The sequence below is a fragment of the Choloepus didactylus genome, chromosome 7, assembly GCF_015220235.1.
Source record: "Choloepus didactylus isolate mChoDid1 chromosome 7, mChoDid1.pri, whole genome shotgun sequence".
Lineage (NCBI taxonomy): Eukaryota > Metazoa > Chordata > Mammalia > Pilosa > Megalonychidae > Choloepus > Choloepus didactylus.
In genome coordinates, this window is record NC_051313.1 from 33,608,878 (window position 1) to 33,632,240 (window position 23,363).

A 23,363-nucleotide genomic window follows, 5' to 3' on the forward strand; every position below is an offset into this window, starting at 1 on the left:
TGCAATTTCTTACTTTTCTGAAGTGATACAAATGGCTCATGAACTGAGTTTTTGCCATTCCCCTGGGGCAGTGATCGTTAATATGCTGAAAACAGTTTATGGTGGGGAAGGAGAGAGCTTCAATCCCTAGAATTTCTAAACATGTATACTGCAAAATATTATTTAACTTTTTCACACAAATTAAACAGACATACACAGGTACATACACACACACACACAAACACACACACCTACTAATTTTAAGAAAGATTTTTATGTTTTCATTCCAGGAAAGTAGCAGGTGAAAGACAAAGGTTTACAGAAATAAGGAAAGCAGGGTGTGGGGGTGGGTGCAGAAGTGCATTTCCCAGCTAAAATGGGGTGAGTAAAAAGTGCATCCATGGAAGACAGGCATAGTTTCAACTTGTTCTTGTCAAAATATAAATTCCAAGGATGAGCTAGTAAATGGCGGTGTCTGATATTCTGACTCCTGACTTTCCAATCTAAGAAAAAACAATGTTGTGCCTCATTTTACAAAAATCTCTGTAAGTTCTTTTCAGGGAACCTAGTTAGACACATAATTTCACCCTTTTCTCAGAAACTGTGTGCATGTTTTTTTTCTTCTGCTTTCTGTAAGCCATCTACTCAGCTGCCAATGTTGTATTCCTTATATGTTAAGCTCATGCTGGCTAGAATGTCACATTATGTAGATATTCTTTTCTGCAAAACATCTGGCATACCCCATTTATCACAGGAATGATAACATTACATATTATTAATGTCTCCAAAGGTCATATCAGGATACACAACAGATGAACAAAACAGAAAGGAAAAATCTTAATTACTCCCTACTCCTAAATCAACTATGGCAATCTTACCCTCATTCTCCATTTTAGTTTGTGTCTAAATTTCCTCTTTCTCAAAGGTTACTATGCATAACAGCTAATACACCTTTGCTACAATAAATATTCAGAATACTACTAATCCCGAAGTGTATTTACTCACCAGCTACAGGATTTCCCAGTAGCATTGTTAATCATAACCCTCCAAAAGGATTTTCAGATAATAAATAGAGAAAGTAAAATAGATTATTGAAATATAAAGAAATCTTTTCCTGGATACACTTTAAATGATTAATAATTTCAGTTTTTGATTACATATTTATTTCAAAATCAAATTTGGGGCCAAAACATATAGTTCAGAATGCCTTCTTTTAAAAGTATACCACGTTTTAACTTGGTTACTTGAATTAAATTATGGTCATAATTTTTTTGTTATACCAAATACCCCCTCCAAAGGAGATATCACTTTTCTACCATTGTAAGTACATATATATTTCCAAAAGGAACTCCTAAACAATAGTAAGATTTTTAAAAAACATTACTGAAATGTTTTAAGAATTCATTAATGCTATGGCGAACCTTTGGTAAAGGTTAACTTCATGGTGAGAGAACCTGCATTTATATGTATCTGAGAGCTGCACAACAATAATGTTTAAAATTTAGTTTTAAAATAAACTATTAGACCTAATTAGACCTAATAGGATTCTATTAGAATCCTATCCTAATAGGATTCTGTTAGAAACTATTAGACCTAATTAGATCCTAATAAGATTCTAGAATATCCAAAGAGGAATGAAAGTCAAGCTATGTGTCTGTCAACTTCCCAAACTTAAGCATAAAAATAAAAAAAGCATAAGAAAAAAACAATCTCCCTTAAAGAAGCAAAGCAAACCAACCTACCTTCTATGTATTACTTTAGCTTAAAATAGTAAGCAAAAACTCAAAATAATAGAATATCTTAAAATAAATACAGTATAATAAATTAATTTTCCTCATCTCACATCTGAGTGGATGATCAGTAAAATATGGAGGTAGGAACTGCAGAGAGGTTGCAAAACCTAGCATAGAGGAGAAGGAATAAATGGCCCTCTTTCACCAAGGCTACTGTGCTTAGGTATGAAAAGTTCTTGCTCTCCCTCAAAACACTAAATCCTGCAAAGTTCACTTATTAGAGAGCTCCTACCCAATTTTAATAGGAGAACAAATTTTATGTTTCACCATAAACGATGAGATATTTTTTAAGATTCACATAATCTGTAACTGAATATCGTTATTTAGTGGCAAAACTTGAGGCAGGAAGAATACGGAGTTGCTGAAAATCAACAAGTAAGTTTGGCTTCTGGTCTGGATGTAGAGGATATGGAAGACCCTCTGTCCTGCTGAGACTACAACAAATCTCCAGAAAAACCTAAACAACACATATTTCTTTAAAGCCACGGAAGAGCTGTGAACACAAAGAAATCTAAAAGAATTAAACAGGAAGAGGCTGCTTTCACATTTTGGACCAGATGATGAGCTGGGGCGTCAGTGCAGAAGGAGAAACAAGACCACGAGAAAAGGACAGTCTGCCAGACAAGGAGAAACCAGACAGACTTCTGATGTATCTGGAGAGGCCCCTAATGCCAAGATAATCCTCTCTGCTAAGGGAAGAATTTTAAGAAAATAAATAAGCAGAGGGTGGATGTGGGACATGTGAACTGGCTCCCCTGTGACAGGGCACTGGAGGAAAAACATCAGCTACAATAAAAGCTGGTAAGAAGAAATCAGCTGCATCTTTGAAGAGCTGCCAAAAGGCAAGTGTGGCTCCCATGTCAGTCAGAAATAGCAGAGAGCCTCTGACAAAGAGGACTTGGCACTCACTTACAAGGTTTTTCCAGGGGCCTTCTCCAGGTACTCAGGACAAGACTGGGGGCAGGACAGGAGACCTAGGAGGGCCCCCAGTGGGGGTGCAGGTGTGCAGGAGGTAACTGGTGGCTATGGGTGTGTGTGTGTGTGTGTGGGAAAGGATGTAGGGACTTTTGTCCCACCCGCTTCCCTGGACTCTTCTCTCATTTAAAGAGAAACCTAAGCCACTGGAGGAGGAACAGTGAATCTTCTAGCACACAAAGCTCAAAGGAGTTGCAGAAATAAGGGCCATGGGTAATTTGAGTTGGATATTTCACTGAACATGCATATCATGTTTTGTCTCAGGAAAGAGGAAAAGAATTAACACCGGAAAACAGTCCTGTGAGTGGGGTCAAAACAGTATATCTGTAATATTTCCTACAGAATTCCAAATAACATAAATAGGTTCCCCTCCCCCACTCTAGGAGGGTGGTGGTTAATTCCCACTTCCCACCCTGGAGTGTGGGGTGGACTTAGAGACGCTCTTCCAAAGAGTAGAGAAAAGGGGAGATGTGACCAGGGCTTCGTTGGTCAGGTGATCACGGCTAACATCACCAGGGAAGTCTCGTGGAGAGCATGTATCCCTGAGATGATGTGGCGAGAAGGGCTAGTTACCTCTGTGGGAGTCTTCCCCCAAGCCCACAACCCCAGTGTAGTCATGAGATATGTATCAGACAAACCCATATAGAGGGATAGTTTACAAAACACTTGGCCAATGCTCCCCAAGACTGTGACGGTCATGGGGAACAAGGGAAGACTGAGAAACTGTCACAGACCAGGAGAGACTAAATGCAATGTGGGCTCCTGGGTGGGATCCTGGAACAGAAAAAGGTCATGAATGGAAAAACTGGTGAAACCTGTCAGAAGCCTGGAGTTCAGTTAACAGGAAAGCACATGTGTTGGTTTCTTAGTTTTGACAAATGTACCAAGCTAATATAATAATTTTAATATTTTAATATAATTATAAAATTTTAATCATCTCTCTCTTTTTTTTTTTTTTTCATTAGGGGTATGCAGCAGCACTCCCTGTTATCTTTGCCACTTTTCTGTAGATCTAAACTTATTCTGAAACAAAAGGTTCACAAAACAACAAATAAACAAAAACAGTGTATCTACGAAAAAAGGGGACCAAAGGATTCTCTGGCCTGGGTCTGAATTTTACCATTAAGTCCTCAGCTCCTTGCATCCTGCATCTTTCCTGACACAGCTGCTCAGGTGGAACCTCCATATGAACAAACATCACCGCTCTAAAGTGGACCGACAGACACTTATCTCCTGACACCACATCACCGGAATATACTTTTCTGTGGTTCAAAGATCACACAGCTGGAAGAAACTGTCAGTGTTTCCATTACTTCTCCACCACATCATCCAACCACCACCCCAGACTGGGAAAGATATTTCAGATTCGTTCATTAAAGGCAAATGCACTAATTTCTTCCTAATATTTTAATCATCTCTCTTTTTTTTTTTTTCAGTTTCAAATTTTGTTTCCCTTTAAGACAACATTTTGAGGGCCTCAATGTGTCTTTCAGGTGAGTAGTGATGAGAAGCCTCCAACATAGTGACTCAGGCAGTTTATCTCTCAGATGCACACTGTCAAGTGATGTAGTTTTGACACATACAGTTTTTCCTAGTTATAATTTTTGGCACATTATGTTTAATTTATTCACTTAATGGACCACTGATAAAAGATACGGAGCATGGAGACTACAAATTTTGAAATATAACAAATTATGGAAGAACACTAAAAGGACTAATTCCTCAGATTCACCACAAAATGATCTTTAATATATCTGGCAATGGCATTCGACTGATCAAATTTCTTGTTTAACAAATCAAGGTATCTTGGGCACTTCGGAAAAAAATTTCAAAGGAAAATATATACAGATGATGTTATGCTAAATGACTATGCATACCTGCAACTTGAGATTTGTGGAAAAGCATTTGTAAATAGGAAGCTGAAATATTCTAGCTTATCTCATCATTTAGAAGCCAAACAGGAACATTATAAAAACAAGAAAGTAGATTTTCCTGAAGGTGAAAATTCAAGAATTACAACCATCCAGATGTGAAAACAGCTTGGGCTATTTTTGATGCCTTAACACAGAGAAATATAATAAAACACTTTAAAATTTCTCAAGAAATCATTTTTCTTATGTAATTAAAGTAAATTAAGCAGCCTATATCATCTGTTTTATAGAGAAAAAGAAAAAAATTTCTTAATGAAGTAAAAACATTACTAAGCACTATACTAAAATTAACTTCACAGTATAATCTTTAATAATATACTGACTAATGTAATATAATTTTTTACTTCAATCACTTAAATGCCACATAAAAATGAAAATACCACTTTCAAAGTTTCTATGTGGGAACCACAGAATCATATTACTTAGGAAAGGGCTCACAAATTTACAAAAGGTTAGGAAATGCTCAACTAGTTCAATCACCTTGATTTACAGATGGAAAAAACTGAAGTCCAAGATTCAAACTCATGCAGAGTTTGGATGAAAGTGGTAGAGTTAGGGCAAGAACTTAGTTCTTTTTCATCCTCACAATCTTTCCACAAAAACTTTTCTCTTTAAGATGTTGCAGCCTTCTGTGGCTGTTATCCCACCACTAAGCAAAGTAGATCAGAAAACACCCTTGTCCTTGGACTTGAACTTCCCCATATTTAAAAGATTTAAATGCAACTTTTCTTTAAGTTATGAATAAGCACATTTTCAATGTCAAAACATGAGACTTCGAAACTACTATTCATACAAGTGGTTGTTCCAAGGCTTCTCACTGTACCTCAAATGCCCAACACAGCCTCAATGTTCCGACCATGGGAGGAAAGCCTTAAAAATCTGAGTGTTCTGTAAAAATCTTTAGACTCAAAAGTAGAATAGAAATAGCAGTGTAGAGCAGAGGGGTATAGGAGATAGTTAGAGAACACGGCAAAGTCAAATGTGGAATAAACTGTCTTCCTGCTTTCCTTCCAGAACCAGTTCAACTGCTCTATTCCAGGTTCCCCAAAAAAGGCTAGTCCTCAAGGTATATATTATGATTTAAACAAGTATTTGTAAGTACAGGCCTCGACTATGATTACTATTATGTAGTAGTCATCACCACCACTAACACTTGAACAGTGTGACTTGTTTTAGAAAGTATATTCCAAGTTTCTGATAAATGGCTTATAAATGGTCTTTTGGAACAGTATCTATTTGTAATTCCTGCTCTCAAAACCCTTCTGCAAATAATGCTCTTCTAAGCCAGAGCAGAAAATACACATTTACTTGATTCTGTGAAGTGTATTCTTTGTAAAATAACAACTTTCGTAAGTAATAAGCAAATAAATTACATGATTAGAAAATTAAAATAGTAAAACCATAACTTTGGTGACAAAAAGGTCATTCACATTTACATTTATTAATTCTTTCAACAATCACTTATGGAACACCTACTATGGCTCAATTATTGTGCTGGGGATAAAAGAAAAATAATGGATGTTTCCTACTTTGACGGATATTATAGTCCCGTAAAGAGAGAAAAATGTGTAAACCAACAAGTCCATTAAATGTGACAGGCTAATAACAAGATAAAGTGAGGCCACAGAAGAAGAAGAGGGATATTACAGAATTATCTGGGAAAGAATAGTATCAGGAAAAGCCTTGGGGAAGGGGTAACTCTTGAGCTAGAGTTTGAAAAATAAGTAGGCCCTGGTAGCTAATAAGGAAGATGATGCTAGGAGGTGGAGACAGGTCAAGATCTTCCAGGTGGATCGACTGAGGCATGATATATTATGAAGTGCTGTGGGAAACAGTAAGCAGTTTGGTAAGGCTGTAGTTTGGAGGAATGAAGAATGGCAACTGCCTGTTACATATTCCATGTGAAGAAATATGACTCTATCCACAAATAGTTCTTAATTGTATTTGAACCAAGACTATTTTCAGAAATTAATGGTAACTTAAAATAAAAACTCAAGTGTAGTGATAACTTACTATGAGTCAAGCGTCTCATGTAAGTTCTCATTTAATTCATGACAGTTATGAATAGAATTTATACACAACAGTCTTAGGAATAGAAACTATTTCTATAAGAATAGGAGGCTAGCTTATTGGCCCACAAGCACACCAATTAAGTGGAAGGACGGATTTCAAACTCAAGTCTAACTTAAGCCTGGGCACTATGGATCCTCTTTTCAAATAAAAAAAAAATAGTACATACATAGATACAAACACACCATTATCTTCTTCTCAATCAGACTACGCCCCAATCATGGGTGAGGGGTGAGGAAATCCCCCTTGACAACACATCCTCTTCAAGCTACTGAACCCTTTCTCTCTGCTTCAGAGCAAAACCAATAAACAGCTGTCCACACTGGTCATGTCCACTTCCATATTTCCCATTCTGTCCTCAAACTAGTCTTCTTACTAAAGAGAATGGGAAACTGTTGTGGGCAGTGTCACAAATGGCCTCCATATTGCTAAATCCAATGGCCAATTAACTGTCCTCATATTATCCAATGGCTGAGCAGGTGACTCCTGTCTTCTTGGGCACTCTTTTTCTCTTAGCTCTGGGACACTGCTCTCCCCTATTTTTGTTGTCTTTCCTCCTCACCTTTTCAGCCTTTCTAGGTTCCACCCTGGCCTAAAGAATTCTAAACACTGTACAGTCCCTTGCTCAGCCCTAGAACTTTCTTCCCTTCATGGAGTTAAATACCATCTATATGCTGATAATCAACAGATTTTAATTCTAATCAACTGTTTGATCAACTGCCTATTCATTACCTCCTTTAAGACATCTAATGAGTATTTCAGACTTAACAGGTCCAAAATGGAAATCTTGATTCCTCATATTTTATCCCTTTTTAAAAATTTCCCAAAGAAAGAATAATGCTTAATCATACAGCAGGTACTAAAGGCTTCCCCAAGCCAAACAGATCATGCATATATTTGAAATATTTGATCAGTATTTAATATGAATAGTTAAAACCCCCAAAAGCCTGGTTTAGATATATTTTTTCCTACCATATATTCTTCCATATAGGAATTAGGGTACCTATCATGATATTCTAGGTAATCATTTTGCTTGTCAAACTTATAGATGTAGAAAGTTAATAGTGATGAACATATATGCATATTAAAATAATCTTAAACCTAGAAAATGTAATATGTTTTCAGTTTTAAAATGTTGCAGAAATTGGTCTCCTGCTTCTGATAATGGAGGTCTAGACAATTATTCCACTGAGTATAATTAGAAAAACTGGAAGAGTTTAAAAAATATCTGCTTAAAGGCACTGGGCAGCCAAAAGTCAATGATTTAAGGGAAAAGATGAGGAAGATAGAGAGGTGAGCCTGAAATCAAGGGTGTCAGCTTATAATTCGGGGCAATGCCAATTCCAGAAGAGGTAGATGAGAGCCCAAGAAGCCTCAAAAAGCTTGGGGGACAGAAAACAGAGTCCAGAGCCTGCCAAGGCAGGTTGGAGGCTAATAACCTTCTGTGATTTGCATGGAGACACAAAGGACTACACTATTGGAGAAAGTGTGAACCAAAAATAGTAGTTCTCAAACTGAAGTACAATGTCAAATCACCTCAATCTCTAAAACCAAATTAAAGCTGATTCACGATTGTTAGTGCTCCAGCTGGTTGCCAGGAGGAAATGTAAATTATTTTTGTAGAAAGTTAACCACATCCTCAGCCTCAGTTTTTTCTTTAACTTTTAAAAAATACACTAGCTGATATCAATAAAAAATTACCAGACACACAGAGACAATATACATGGGGGAAAAACAACAGGAAGGTGAAAGACAGAGGCCAGAACCAGATCTGAGGGGCCCCAGACAATGGCATGATGAGACAATCTTTAACACAATTATGCTTAATAAATTCAAGGAGGTACAAAATAAAATACAGAATTTTCTTCATGGACCTGAAAACATAAAAAGAACAAAATGGAACTCTAGATCTGAAAAATACGACTAAAATTAGGAATTCAATGTATAGATTTAAAAGCAGATTAGACATAGCTGAAGAGAGAATTAGCTACAAGGTTAGAAGGCAGAGCAGAAGAAAATAGAATAAAAGACAAACAAGACAAAAAGAGAAAAAATAAAGAAAATGAGAAACACAAGGATCAATAAAAATGTCTTCTAAAATATGGGTAACTGAAGTTCCAGGAAGAGAAGAGAGAGAAAAAGGGCAGAAGCAGCATTTTTAGAGATATGGCTCAGAATTTTACAATAACCAATCAATGGGCTTAAGCACACATTCAAGAGGCCCTGCAAATTCCAAAGGGGTTAAATAAAAAAAAAGAACTACACTAAGACACATCATAATAAAACACTGAAAGCCAAAGATAAAGAAACAGAAATTCTTCATAGTCAGAGCAGCACAGATTACCCTTTAAAGGACAATTAGACTGACAAATAACTTCTCAACATAAACAAAAGAGGCTAGAAGATAGTACTGAAAACAACCACTAACCTAGACTTCTATCCTTCAAAATTGAAGGTGAAATAAAAAAAATCTTCAAAAGACAAACACCAAATGCACAGAGTAATTCTCTCTCTCTCCCTTTTTCTTTTTCCATTTTAGCTGAGTCAAATAATTTCCATCCACAATTTTGGGGTTGTGAAGGTAACTATTCAACAATTGTCACAAAGCATTATCTTTTCAAAGAAAGCTCTATTCTTCAAGCCCCTGGACACAAATATTGTTTATAAATACTTCAAATTAAATAGAAACTGATGGGAGGTTAAAGGGCTAAGAAAAGGAAAGAAAGAGCAATACCCTTCAATTTATAAGATATTTGATTTTTATCACATGAAATCAGAATTAATTTATGTCAAATTATTTATTTTTTATTGCCTTGGAAATTTCTTCAATTTGAACTAATTTTATAAATGCTTTGAAAGTACAGAGCTTACCATTTTTTAAATCTAATGCATTTTGATACATACATAGAAGTCACTGGGAATAAAAGCTGATAAAAGATGATTCTAAGGAAGTTGAATGCTCTGAATAAACTAAATGTGATTAATCTGCTTGAGGACAAGAGACACTTCTTTACCATCTTCATATGTCCCATATCATGCCTAGCATGTAACTCTGTACAGAGTAGGTTCTCAAAAATAATTAATACATGAAATTCAGAAAGACAAGATATTTCAGTTTAATTCCAACTGACAAAAAATTATCCTCATTTCAAGGTTAGAATTAGGACATTTAAGGACTTCAGTCATTTCATCTTTAAAATAGCAACCACTGAGATGTTATTGATTTCTAAGAATTATTTGCATCTTTTACACATATTTAAGTCATTACCACATTTAAGATGAAAAGACCCCTTTGAAAACTTAGTCAAAATTTCCTATGGATTTAGATGATAACTGAACAACTTTTAAAATATATTACTGACCTGATTTTAAGAGTGTTTACTATTTATCAGCACATAGAAAGGGCTGCCAATGCTGTGTGCCTTCCAGGGATCATAAGGATAAAACAGGTTATAGCTTCCCCACAAAGATTCAGTGAGTCAGTAAAGTAATTATTTACATCATGTCAAGAAAATCTAACAGAGTGGTAAAAGAAAAGTTGCCAATCAATTAGGACATTCTATAATTCATGGTACATTTTGACTTGGGGGAAATAAAGAACAAAGGAATGAGAAGATCATATATGAACAAATTGTCAAATCTGGATAGCAAGTAAAAAGCATGTGATAAAAAAAGAGGGAAGAAGACAGATGATTTGGCAAGAAAAGGGTATTGTTCCCCTTTATAGGAAAATAAGGTTATGTTTCTAAAATTCACAGCAGAGTGAATTTAAAAAACAAAGTACAACAGAAAAAAATAAATAAAGCTACAAAAAAGTCACATACAATTGTGTATTTTTAAAAATACTGTTGATAACAAAAGACCAGTACAAGAAAGAGCCAGTAATTTCCTAACATTTCTGGTTAATAGATAGATACAAAGTAAGTTTCCCTTCTAAAATGCACACACCATTTCCATTTATTAATTAAAACTACTGAAGGATTTGTTTTTGAGTCATCCCAATGCAAGCGTTTGTGCCAAGGTGTCATTCTATTCTTGCATTAACACATGAGATCAAATAAATGAAATTCTCCAATCCCCATCCATTTCTCAAAAAGTCACACTGACTGCTGGACAACAACAGAAATTTATTCTCTTCTGGAAATGAATCAGAAGACAGATCATCATTTGGTGGCCAGCATATGATTCAGCAGAGCTTTGTTTAAAAAGTGTAAAGTTCAAAACTGACCAAAAAAGGGGCTCTTGAAGTAGTGGATTGTTTTTACCGATCCTGGAATCACCATCGACTGCATCTCTCAACTTCTGACTGTGACAGAAGAACACACCAGGATGGCAAAGTAGTGACTTTAAAAGAGCAACCAACAACAAGCACTTAGGGATCCTTTCAGGAAATACAGGTAGGAGAAGAGCAAATGTGTGACAAGAGGTTTATAAGACCAATTATATGATTAAACAAAAAACAGGGTATGAATATTGGCTTAACTATTCAGACAATTTCTCAGAAGAAATAACAAAATGCAAAGACAATATGATAGTTTTCTTCCTGTGTCTCATAAGATTGTTATGTCTGTGTTTTCTTGCCTCCACTAATCAATGGTTAAATATAATGCAAACCATTTACAAACTCAATATTTTTTTTCTGGATTTGAAGAGAAGTTGGAGTAGGCAATTTAAACAAGAGGAGGAAAGCATCCATGGAGATGCACCAGAACTAACAAGAAGGATATTGCTTGAAATTTCATGTATCTTCAAGTGAGTTATCATCTTGAAAGTACTCCCAGATCTGTCCTCACTTTTGTAATTCTGAACGTCTCCCAACGAGAGACAATCTGTATGGTTATATCGTTATCATGTAATAAAAATGGCAGTAGAGTAATTCAAGCTCATTATAACTACTGAAACTCGAAAGTTCTTGCAAGTTCAGAGGAACTGCCTTCAAAACATTCCTGAGTTCCTCTGAGAGCTCAAGTTGCTAATATCTTTCTAAAAAAGTGAAAAGTCAAATCGAAGATGGAAAGAAAAGACTGGAAAAAAAAATAGAAAAATACAAATATGTTTTTCATTTTTCCTAAGGTTTAAGTACACTTTGAAAGCATTTTAATGCTGTTAACAGTCCAAGAGATGCACAACTCAAAGGCCACAGGGTTTTGGAAGGAGCCTCTCCAGTAGGGAGAGTAAGGCGAGCTACTGGTCTTTATTATCAGTTTATGATCCCCTCTTAGAAAGTTCCCTTGAATGGAAGTGTGCCTTCTGTCTTTCTACCCACTTTCTCCATTTCAACCTTCTAATTCTGTTTGGCTTTTTTTTTTTTTTTTTTTTTTTTTTGGCTTTGTTTTGCTAAAAAATGGGCCCAAACTGGAGGAGGGCAGGGAGAAACCCTCTCTTGTGGTTTTATACGCTTTTTTGTTTTGGTCTACTGAAAAAAAATCTTAAAAAAAGGTACTTTTATAATCACTCAATCCCCCTTTGGACTCAAATCTCTTCAACAATTCATGTTCATATTTTTTTTTTTTAATTTAAAAAACTATTTAGTTTTATGACAAACACTGGTTTTTGGCAGACAGCTTTTTCAACATAGTTTCAACTCTTTTAATCTGTCTCATGGTTCTTTTTCCCACCCTGAGCTTCCAAGATAGCAGTGGCCAAAGGATCTTCATGAGTGCTGAAAGTCCATAAAAATTAATAATGAAGGGTTGCACTAAACGGTAATAATGCTGACAAATGACTGGTCTTTCACATTTTGACATTTTTACATAAACTCAGAGCATTGCAATTAATTCAAGAGATATAGGTGGGTTGGGGGGGAATCCCCACTCTTAAATTAAATCAAGAAAATAATGAAGTGAGGGAAAGGAGCAAATATCTGGAACACATAAAGGTAAAGGTTAGTTTCATTTTGTTTTCCCCAACCAGACCCCCAAAATAATCCAAGAAACTGGCAGTCCCAAACCTGGTATCTTTCCTGTCTTTTCAGGCAGAGAGTGAGTAGGTGTGTCATGGAATGTGGAATCGTATATTCAGGCAGGCATGGAGGGAAAAAACAGAATGAACAAGCTGTGGATGAAGAAAGACACAGCATGCCTACCTCCCAGGGAGTAAGTGGCTCCTCCGTGGGCTGTGAGGCTGGTTATATAAACTAGAGCCCCAGAGAATCCAAGGGATTGTGGCAAGAGGACTGTGCTGCGAGGGATGGAGCCGGGACAAGAAACACAATGTTGTCATCTGATCTCTATTTTCTTTATATCCATAGATACCTTTGCTATCACTTTTAAATATAATTCCTATTCAAGATATACAGATTTTAAAAACAAATATTATGAAAGTGATAATATCTTTAGGGTTACCTCATCTGACCACTCTTCCATCTCTACGTGATCAAATTCATCTTTCAAATTCCAAAATAACTCCAAATTATCATCACCCCCCACTAAAGCTTCCTTCTGCCCTCATTAAGCCACCCCCAGTTAGCATATAAAATCACTACCTCCCTTACTTTATCCACATCTTATTTATGACATATCCCTTACTATGTTGTACTGTATGTATATATCATGGTAATCCCTTAATAAGCAAATCATAAGCTAATTGAAAGCACAGACCATGTAATACATCTTTTAACCCCAAAGTACCTACATAATATTTAAAAAATAGTTAGAGATCTATAACCTAAAGAAAAACTTAAACCAAAGCTAATTAGTTTTGTCAGAAAATTAGAGGGACAGGATCAAAAGGGGGAAAACTACAGAAAATGAAGGGCAAAACCCAGGAAACCAAAAAACAAATATGGCATATCACTCCTCATGTTACATATTCACCCCCAAAATAAAGGATGCTGGGGAACAGGAGGCCAATATTATTTTTTCCAAGTAAATATTCTTGACCTTAACGTTCTTTCAAGATTTTTACACAAGGGCATCATCATAAAAGTATACTGGGATAAAAGCTACTATTGAACTTGATTCAACTCAATGTAATTTTTCCCCACCCCATTCCCTACCCAAAATACCTTTGGATAACTGCTTATAATAGTTTCTTGTCCATTCTTTCAGTGTTTCCTATCCCTGTTTATACAAAAGATACTATAAAATGTATGAAACTCTAAGTCTTTTTTTTTTTTTTTTAAACTTAATATATCTTGGGAATCTTTCCATTTCAGTATAAAGCTTCCTTTGTTGTTTTTCTTTTTAAAGAAGCATATTATTTCTTTGTGTGGATGCACTGTGGTGTTTTACCAGTCCCTTATAGATGGACATTTGTCTTATTTCTAATCATTTACTTTTTTTTTGTATTGATACTTTTTTTTTAAATTTAATAAATTTTATTTTGAAATAAATTCAAACTTACAGGAACAGTTGCAAAAACAGTACAAACCCCATACGTAGAACTCCAGCATACCGTGACCCCCCTTCCCTGATACTCTGATCCACCACCTTTAACATCCTGTCACACCACCATTTCTTTCTTTCCCTCCCGCTCGCTCCCTCCCTCCCCCCTCCCTATCATCCATCATCTATTGCTCTGTCCTCTGAACATATGAGAGCAAGCTGCACATATATTTGAACAAACAATGTAATTCACATATACCTTTCCCATGGACAAGAACATTATTTTATGCAATCCCATGAAGTGCAGCTAAGAAGTTCAAGAAATTCAACATTGATACAAAGCTTACATTCTATATTTCCTTTTTTTTTTTTTCCTTATGTCCCATCTGTGTCCCTTTGAGCCTCCTCTCCTCCATCCTCAGATCCCATCCAGGATCATCTTTGGCATTTAATTGTCATCTATTTAGACTGTCTTTTTTTTTTTTTTTTTCAATTGTGGAAACATATATACAGCCTAAATCTTCCCATTCCAACCCCTCCCTAGCATTCCATTAGTGGGATTAATCACATTTAGAATGTTGCAATGCTATCACCTTCCCATCATCCATTACTAGAAGTTTCCCTTCATCCCAAACAGAAATCCTACACTCATTTCTTAACTCCCCATTGCCCCTTCCCCCACTTCTCGTAATCCATACTCTACTTTTCATCTCTATGGTCATATTCTCTGACACTTTCTTTGTGTTTCCCGTGGGGCTTAAATTTAACATCTTAAATCTGTAACAATCTTTTTTTTTCTTTGATACAAAGTTAACTTCAATATGAGACATAAACTATGTTCCTATACTCCCTCATTCCCCCACCTTTATGTAGTTCTTGTCAAAAATTACATATCTTACACTGAGTCCAAAACCACTGATTTATCATTACAGTTTATGTATTTTAGATCCTGTAGGAAGTAAATAGTGGAGTTACAAATCAAAAATACAGTAGTATTGGTATTTATATTTACCATGTGATCTTTACTGGAAATCTTTATTTCTTCATGTAGTTTCAGTCAATTGTTTAGTGTCCCTTTCTTTCAGCCTGCTCAACTCCTTTTAGCGTTTCTTATAGGACTGATCTATTGGTGACGAAGTCCCTCAGCTTTTGATTATCTGGGAATGTTTTCATCTCCCCCTCATTTTTACCCTCCAGGTGTTTGTGAATTCTCCAAGTCTCTGATGGTTACTGACTTCTATTTGTATTCTACTGTGGTCAGAGACTGTGCTTTGAACAAATTCATTTCTTTTTTTTTTTAATTTATTGAGGCTTGTTTTTATGTGCCAGCATGAAGTCCATTCTGGAGAAAGATCTGTGATCACTAGAGAGGAAAGTGTGTCCCGGTGACCTGGGATGTAATAGTCTATATATGTCTGTTAAAATTCTCTATCTCTCTCTCTCCTTTCTTTGTTTCTCTGTTGGTAGGGCTCCCTTTAGTATCTGAAGTGGTGCAGGTCTTTTATTAGCAAAATATCTCAGCATTTGTTTGTCTGTGAAAAATTTAAGCTCTCCCTCATATTTGAAGGAGAGTCTTTCTGGATAAAGTATTCTTGGTTGGAAATTTTTCTCTCTCAGAATTTTAAATATGTTATGCCACTGCCTTCTTGCCTCCATGGTGGCCGGTGAGTAGTCACTACTTAGTCTTACGTTGTTTCCTTTGTATGTGGTGAATTACTTTTCTCTTGCTCCTTCTCTTCAGTATTTGACAGTCTGATCTGTCTTGGAGTGGGTTTATTTGGATTTATTCTATTTGGAGTTTGCTGGGCATTTATGCTTTGTGCATTTATATTGTGTAGAAGGACACCCTGGGACACCGGGCTGTGCAGGGGCGTTCCCATCCTGCTTCAAAGATGGTTGAACGGGATGCGTTAACTTCCCCCTTTTCGCACAGCTCCGCCCTCCCAGCTCCGAGATCAGCCATGGGTGTATTAAAGGCCACTGTCCTTGGCTGATATTGTGGCATGTGCGTGGTGCTGTGGGAAAGACTCCCCGCCACACTGGGTTTCTTGGTGTGGCTCTGGGCTGTGGGTCCAGCCCCAGGCAGGAGTGTCCCCTGCCCGCTGGGGAGATGGCTGCAAGTGGTGCGGATTTTTTCTCCTTTTGGCTCCCCTTTGCTACCCTGGCCCTGAGACAATCAGCAGCGAGTGTGGGAAGGGGTATCCTCCATGCCAGACACCGAGGTGTTAGCCCAGCCTGCTCCTGCTGTGCTTCACTGTGTGGCTCTCCCCATCGTATCTGCAGCTGCTCCCAGGCTTTTTTTTTTTTTTTTTTAGAACTAGTCCATCTCCAAATGCCAACGCACCATTTCCCCACACCGCAGCGTGGTTGAGGGACTTTCAGCTGACTCACTCACTCATTTCAGAATGCAGACTCCTGGTTTCACCAAATGCACGGTCCCTGCAGATTTAGCAGACCTTGTCTGGCTGGTGCTATCTGGAACTGGTATTCTGGGTCACTTTCTGGTTTTTATCTAGCATTTTTCACAGAGGTGTTTTTTTGCCCTGTCTCACCTAGCCGCCATCTTAGGTTCTCCGATCTAATCATTTACTTTAACAATCAATTTGTAATGAATAACCTCATTAATATCTCATTTCATTCATGTGTAAAATACTGACAGTTAATTACACTCATGATTTTGATCAATTCAATGTCACTTTAAATTGTTTGCATAGCCTTTTAAAGGACAAGTTCAAAGTTCTTAAACAGGATTTACTATATATTATATTATTTATTCTCAAAATATGGTCTTAGGCAAATGTTGGTTCACAAGGCCCTTTAGGTGACCTAGAAAGTGATCACAAATTTCAGAAGAGGCATTTGTGCTGGTGAATGACAAGAGCTAAAAAATGAAAACCATTACCATCAAGTGTTAAATAAAGTGGTTATTCATAATAACAAAGGCTATTATCTTTCTTAGATTGTTATGCCAGATAATTTGAAAAAGTCAGGAAACAGCATAATATATAACTAACACGACTATATGTTTTCTATTTACGCCTAAAAGCACCGAGGCCATATTTAAACAAATAGAGAAATATTTTTCAGTGCCAAATATTAATTCAGTTGGCCACAAATAAAGTCTGCATAATCCCTATCAAAAACAAAGTTTTATTCTATTACAGAAGCCTTATTCGAAATCGCACAGGGAATAAAAACAAAAAAGATAAAGAATAAAGAGATTTTATTTTGTTTTGATCCTGAAAAATGTTTTTGCCTCATAAAGAAAAAAATTTTATTCTCAAAACAATTCACTATTTTTCCTCACCTACAAGGAAATATAGCCATACAGGGAATGAAATAAGATAACCTCCGTTAAAGAGAAATATCTTATTATTAATCCTGAGACATAAACATAGTCAAACACTGCTTTGTTTTTGTTTGACAGCTGAAATATGACAAAACAAAGAAGAAATTATTTAATTCCATCATCAAAAAGATCCAAATATTTCTCAGGGAGGACCTCTCCCTTTCATAATTAAGTTAACCTGTAAATTTACCAAATAAACACCGTGAACGGTGTACTTTCAAATGGTTTTAACACTACCTCACTGTCCGAGCGTGTTTTTAAAAACAAATATGAAGTTTTGTGTATTTTTTAATCAATATTTTTCCTGGGAGACTTAAAATAAGGTTGACATAAAAATTCCAAAACACCAGCATACTTAACTGTAGCAAGGAGTGCAATGTGTTTGGATGAATCTGTTGTCAGACTTCAGGAAAGAAAACAAGTCATAATCAGGCCTCCCTTTGGACAAAACTAAGATACAGGAATGGAAAGAGATGGGAAGCCTCAGTTACATCTTTTAATTTCACCAAAAACATCTCTTTATTTGTTAAAATGTTAAGCATATTTACCAACTATCTTAAAATTCACGTTTTATGTTAACACTACACCAAAGTAACCAAACCAAACCAAACCAAACCAAACCAAACCACCAGTTAACTATTATATGGCTGCTCTTCAAGGGAAAAAAAAAATGATAAATCAGTGTTAACTTGATACTCATATTTGAATATCTCTTTGGTCAATCTCTTCAACTTGCGTATCACCAAGATAAGCCTAGAAACATTCCAATTAGATACTATTGTAGTTCCTATTTTTAAAGATGCACCCTCCATTTTCTGAATGCAATACATATAATTTTACTCTGAAACAGCACCTGGAAAATCTTTTGGCATTTCCTTCCCTGAAAGCTATTTTGCCAAACTGCATTTCTATGCATATATTTTGCAAAAGCCCAAAGAGAAGGCAGGGAAACAATCTTTTCAAGGCCAAACCTTCAGCTCACTAAGGCTCACCAGCCCTCAGATCACAGGAGCTTTTCAAGGTCATAGCATGAGACACAGGAAATGAAAATTACTAAAACAATAAGAAAGTTATTAGGTTGAATCACAAGAAAAATCACTGCTGACGTTTGTCGCTGACATAAAAGAGTGGCAATTTTATAAGGCTCAACTTAAATATTTCTGAAGCCTGACAAAAAAGAGGCAACTATGACTAAGACTTGATTCAAAGACTTAAAAATTGGAACAAAATGTTTTACAACTTAAAATTAAAATGGAAAAATGATGTATTAGCTTTTTCTTTCATTTAGAGCTCCAATTGAACAGACTCTACAAAACACTACGTTTAAAGATAAAGTGAAGGTACTCAACTGACAATAAATATTAGTTAGAGCTAAATTTACCCTCAAGGTGTTTGGAAACTTTCAGAACTGCTGTTTGCAGACACTCCTTGCAAGAATATGATTAAAAAACAGACTGATCTTGTATGCGTCTTATCAAAATAACAGATCACAAATTAAAGGTGAAATCATGCAAGGCTATAACTGTTACAAGTTTTTAAGAAACAATTCTGATTTCCAATTAACCTCACTTCTCAAAAACTGAATTATTTGTATGTGTGTATGTATATGTGTAAGTGTATATATATATTTATATATCATTTGTTAAATGTTACACATTAGGCTACTTCAAGTAATTAAGATTTTACTTCTGTTCCAAAAAGCAATGTAGTTCAGCCATCTAGTGGCAAAACATAAAGTAATCTTTTTCCCTGAATTTTATTATGCTATAAAATACGACTAGTAATAGGGAGGGGGATTATAGGCTATTTAAATTTACTGTTTCTTTTCTCTGATGAGCTCACAGAACCTAATCAAGAACTCAGAGGCATTTTTTTATGATATAATACAATCTTTATTCTTCTACATTGAGTTTTTTTAAATTTAATTTTATTGAGATATATTCATATATCATACAATCATCCACAGTGTACAATCAATTGTTCACAGTACCATCATATAGTTGTGCATTCATCACCTCAGTCTATTTTTTGAACATTTTCCTTGTACCAGAAAAAGTGAAAATAAGAAAAAATAAAAGTAAAGAAGAACACCCAAATCACCCTTTCACCCTATTTTGCATTTAGTTTTTTGTCCCCATTTTTCTACTCATCCATCCATACACTGGATAAAGGGAGTGCGATCCACAAGGCTTTCATAATCACAATGTCACCCCTTGTAAGCTATATTGCTATACAATCGTCTTCAAGAGTCAAGGCTACTGGGTTGCAGTTTGATAGTTTCAGGTATTTACTTCTAGTTATCCCAATGCTTTAAAACCTAAAAAGGGTTATCTATATAGTGCATAAGAATGCCCACCAGAATGACCTCTCGACTCCATTTGGAATCTCTCAGCCACTGAAACTTTATTTCGTTTCATTTTGCATCTCCCTTTTGGTCAAGAAGATGTGCTCAATCCCAAGATGTGAGCTCCAGATTCATCCCCGGGAGTCATATCCCATGTTGCCAGGGAGATTTACACCCCTGGGAGTCAGATCCCATGTAGTGTAGAGGGGAGGGCAGTGAGTTCACCTGCCGAGTTGGCTTAGTTAAAGAGAGAGGGCCACACCTGAACAACAAAGAGGTCATCAGTGGGGAGATTCTTAGGCACAATTATAAGCAGGTTTAGCCTTGGAGGCATTTTTAAGTGGACCTTTAATAAGTCATGTATAAAGACTAATATGGGTAAACATTAATTTTTAAGTTAACTTTTTTTTATACTTACATAAGCCATATAATTATAAAACATTCAACCAAAAAATTCTATTACCTTGACAAATAAGTAAATCTGGACCTAAACTTGCTAATAGAATCTTAACCCCATAAGGGATACAGTTTAGTGGTAATGGGGATAAACTCTTAGAAATCACAAGACAATGTAATAAGTGTTCTCGTTAGATGCTGTGAAAGCAGAGGTAGAGAAATGCTTAAACCTGACTACACAGAAGGCTTTCTAGAGGAGGTGTTATTTGAATTACATTTTGAAGGGTAAAAAAGAAAATTCACTAGGGTAAGGAGAGGAGGATTCAGCCATTAAAGTATACACAGACAAAGGAAAAAGAACATGGCAGGTCAAGAGAACTTTAAGTAATCTGCCATAGTCCACAGTAAATTTTGTAGAGAAACAGCCGGAGAAGGGGTGGGAAACATGAGTAGGGGGCTTAATGGCAAGGAGAGAGGTTAGCCCTTCTCTTTGCCTTCTATGCTCTGCCTATATGACTATATCCTCTCTTATGCCTTCAATGCCCACCTATAGTTTGGTCCCTCTCAACTCCATTATCACCAAGCCAGATCTCTCTCTTGAATGCCACACTCACATAAGTCAAACAATTAAAGTCCAACAGATACTTCCAACTCTACAGGTTGAAAGATATATTCATCATCTGTGAAAGTTTTGCTCATGCTCTTGTACTCCAAACATTAATGAATAATGCCTCAAACTTTCAAGTGACCAAGCCTAAAATCTCAAAGTCATTCCTTCATTTGAAATCCCCCAATAAATAGAATATAAGACTCTGTAGATTCCAGCTTCTTACTATAAACACCCTACTTCTCTATCCCCTCTGGGACTCCTTAGTTCAGTCTCATAACATCCTTCACCTTGATGATTACATCCCAGTCTTCTGAGTCCCAATTCCCCATATCTATAAAGTTTCCAATAGGGGATTGGAAATATGAGTTTGGAGAACAAGCAGGAGATCTTTGGTAGAGACCAGTTAAGGGGGTGTCAGCATGTAAACAGTGGCTGAAGTTATGACAATTTGTATGATCATCTAGGTAGCCCCTGCAGTACAAGGACTAGGACAACACATAGGACCTTTAAGAATCCCAACATTCATGGGATGATCAAAACAAAAAGAAGAACTTGAGGAATAAGATAAAGAAGAAAGTCAGAGTTCATGGGAAAACCAGGGGAGAGAGGTAGAAAGAAAGTCAAGAGAGGAGAGGGTTTTGAGAAAGGGTGATTTATAAAGTTAGATGTTTAGAAGAATGGCAATATGACTTCTGAAGCTACATCTCTGAACTTAGCAATTTAAAGTTTTTTGTCAACCTTCTCAAGAACAATGGAACAATACCAGGCATCGCATTAGATTTGTAAAAGAAGAAATAGCAAAGTCTGGAGCAACTTAAAGTATGGCTGTGAAGGGAAGGAGGGAAAGGGAAGGAACTGTGGGGCTCAGGAAGGTATCTCTTTCTGTTTTATAATATGCAAAGTCTTGGATATGTGAAGAGGATTACAGACGGAGCTGATGAAGATAGGATGGAGAATAAATGGTAGGCCGAAAGTCCCATGTGAGTTAGAGGAGGAGGAATTCAGTACAGAAGGACTGCCCTGGAGAACCATGATACATGAGTTCAAAGGTACAGGAGAGAGGAACTGAAGAAACTGTTATCTAATGTTTTCTCTTGTTTTTGAAGAAGCAGGAGCCAGGGCGAAAGGGTTGGAAGTCTAGTAATGAAGTTGAACATAAGATTCATTGGGGTACATTAAACAGTCAACTGTTGTGTGCAACTTCAAGGTCTTAAAACCACAATCGTTATTAGATGAAAAAGACTCAAACAGTTAGCTTGTAGGTTTTCCAATCATAGGCTTCCATTTCAAATCCCAAACCTTCAAACTAGTTTATCACCTGCATTTCAGAAGTCAACTCTACTGAAAGCATAATGAAAATGAAGACACTGCTTCCTTTTAAAGCAAATTATGAAATACAAACTTTACACATTCCACCTCCTCCAAAATTTCCATTTCTCCTTTTCCTTTGTGAGGAAAAGTGTACCAGAATCAACCAGGTCACTCTAACCCTGTATCTTAGTAAAAGAAGTAGCTTAGTAAAATAAAATAAGTGTTTTCAAAAAAAGTTGGCATTGATGACTATTTAAATAACATGTCCTTATGAAGCTTCAGAAGCCAAAATAAATGTCTTGATGCTCCAGAAACAAAAGAATATCTGATGAGACAAAATTATCAGTTTATAAATGGCTCAATTATCTAGAAAAGAGCTGTTCTTATTCACAGGCTATAGTGGAGTGGCTTATTTTATTTTAGTTTTATTTGCTGTGCTAGACAATGAGCTGGTATTTATTATAGAAAAGTTAAAATGATAGACTTTATTCCCATTACAGATGGGAAGCAGGAATAAAAAATAATGGTATCTAACATACAATTTCTAAACCCAACCCTAAATTAAAAATCCAACATCACATTTTTCAATATTTACATGCACCGCCGTTTCTTAATAATAATATTGTGAATTTTAAAAGAATAAAAATGGACCACAAATTAATTATTTAAATTCTATAGTCCTATATTAACAAACTTAAATAAGGACCAGAATGTAAGTGCTTAATACATTTCAAGTGAATAAATACATGAATAAATGGAATAAAATTTTGCTCCATGAATGCCTTCTAATTATACAACAATTTAGAAGGGGTAAACAAAGAACAATAAAAGTGTAATTTGAGAATGTAGAGTACTTTTCTTCCTGTACACAATTTATCTTGAGGAAAAATTAGCCAAGGAAAACATACATAGTAAAAATGTATTTGTATGTTTGAATGGGATCACATTGTACTTATGAACGGCCTGCACATTCTGATCTGAGAGTCTTTAATTATGTGCAGAGGGGAAAAGTGATAGGGCAGGCAAGGAAGGTGGCAGGAAAATGGGCTGGATAACTGCTCAGAGACAAAAAGAGGGCCAAGGAGATGACACAAATTGCTGCAAATTCTATTCCTTGAACAATTCAGAATAATTAAATCCAGAGACATCAAGATTTCAGTAGACAAAAGATGATTTTTAAATGCCATCAAAATTGACAAATGACATCATATTCAATATTTATCAAAATCATAAAAGCACATATAATCTGACATTACATTTCTAGTTATAAAATCTAAATG

General features: G+C 36.0%; 2 protein-coding genes across 3 annotated transcripts in view; one reads left to right on the plus strand and one right to left on the minus strand.

Moving 5' to 3' along the window:
* The window catches only part of TSPYL4 (TSPY like 4), an 84,818-nt gene extending 80,706 nt beyond the window's left edge, over positions 1-4,112 (plus strand). Inside the window, exon 5 of one of the 2 annotated variants that reach the window (XR_005217776.1) lies at positions 3,713-4,112. The gene's annotated coding sequence lies outside the window, so the exon portion shown is untranslated. The remainder of the gene's footprint in view (positions 1-3,712) is intronic. The other variant, XR_005217777.1, reaches the window with a different exon arrangement.
* Positions 1-23,363, minus strand: part of NT5DC1 (5'-nucleotidase domain containing 1) — a 91,051-nt gene that overhangs the window by 26,620 nt on the left and 41,068 nt on the right. The window lies entirely within an intron of this gene.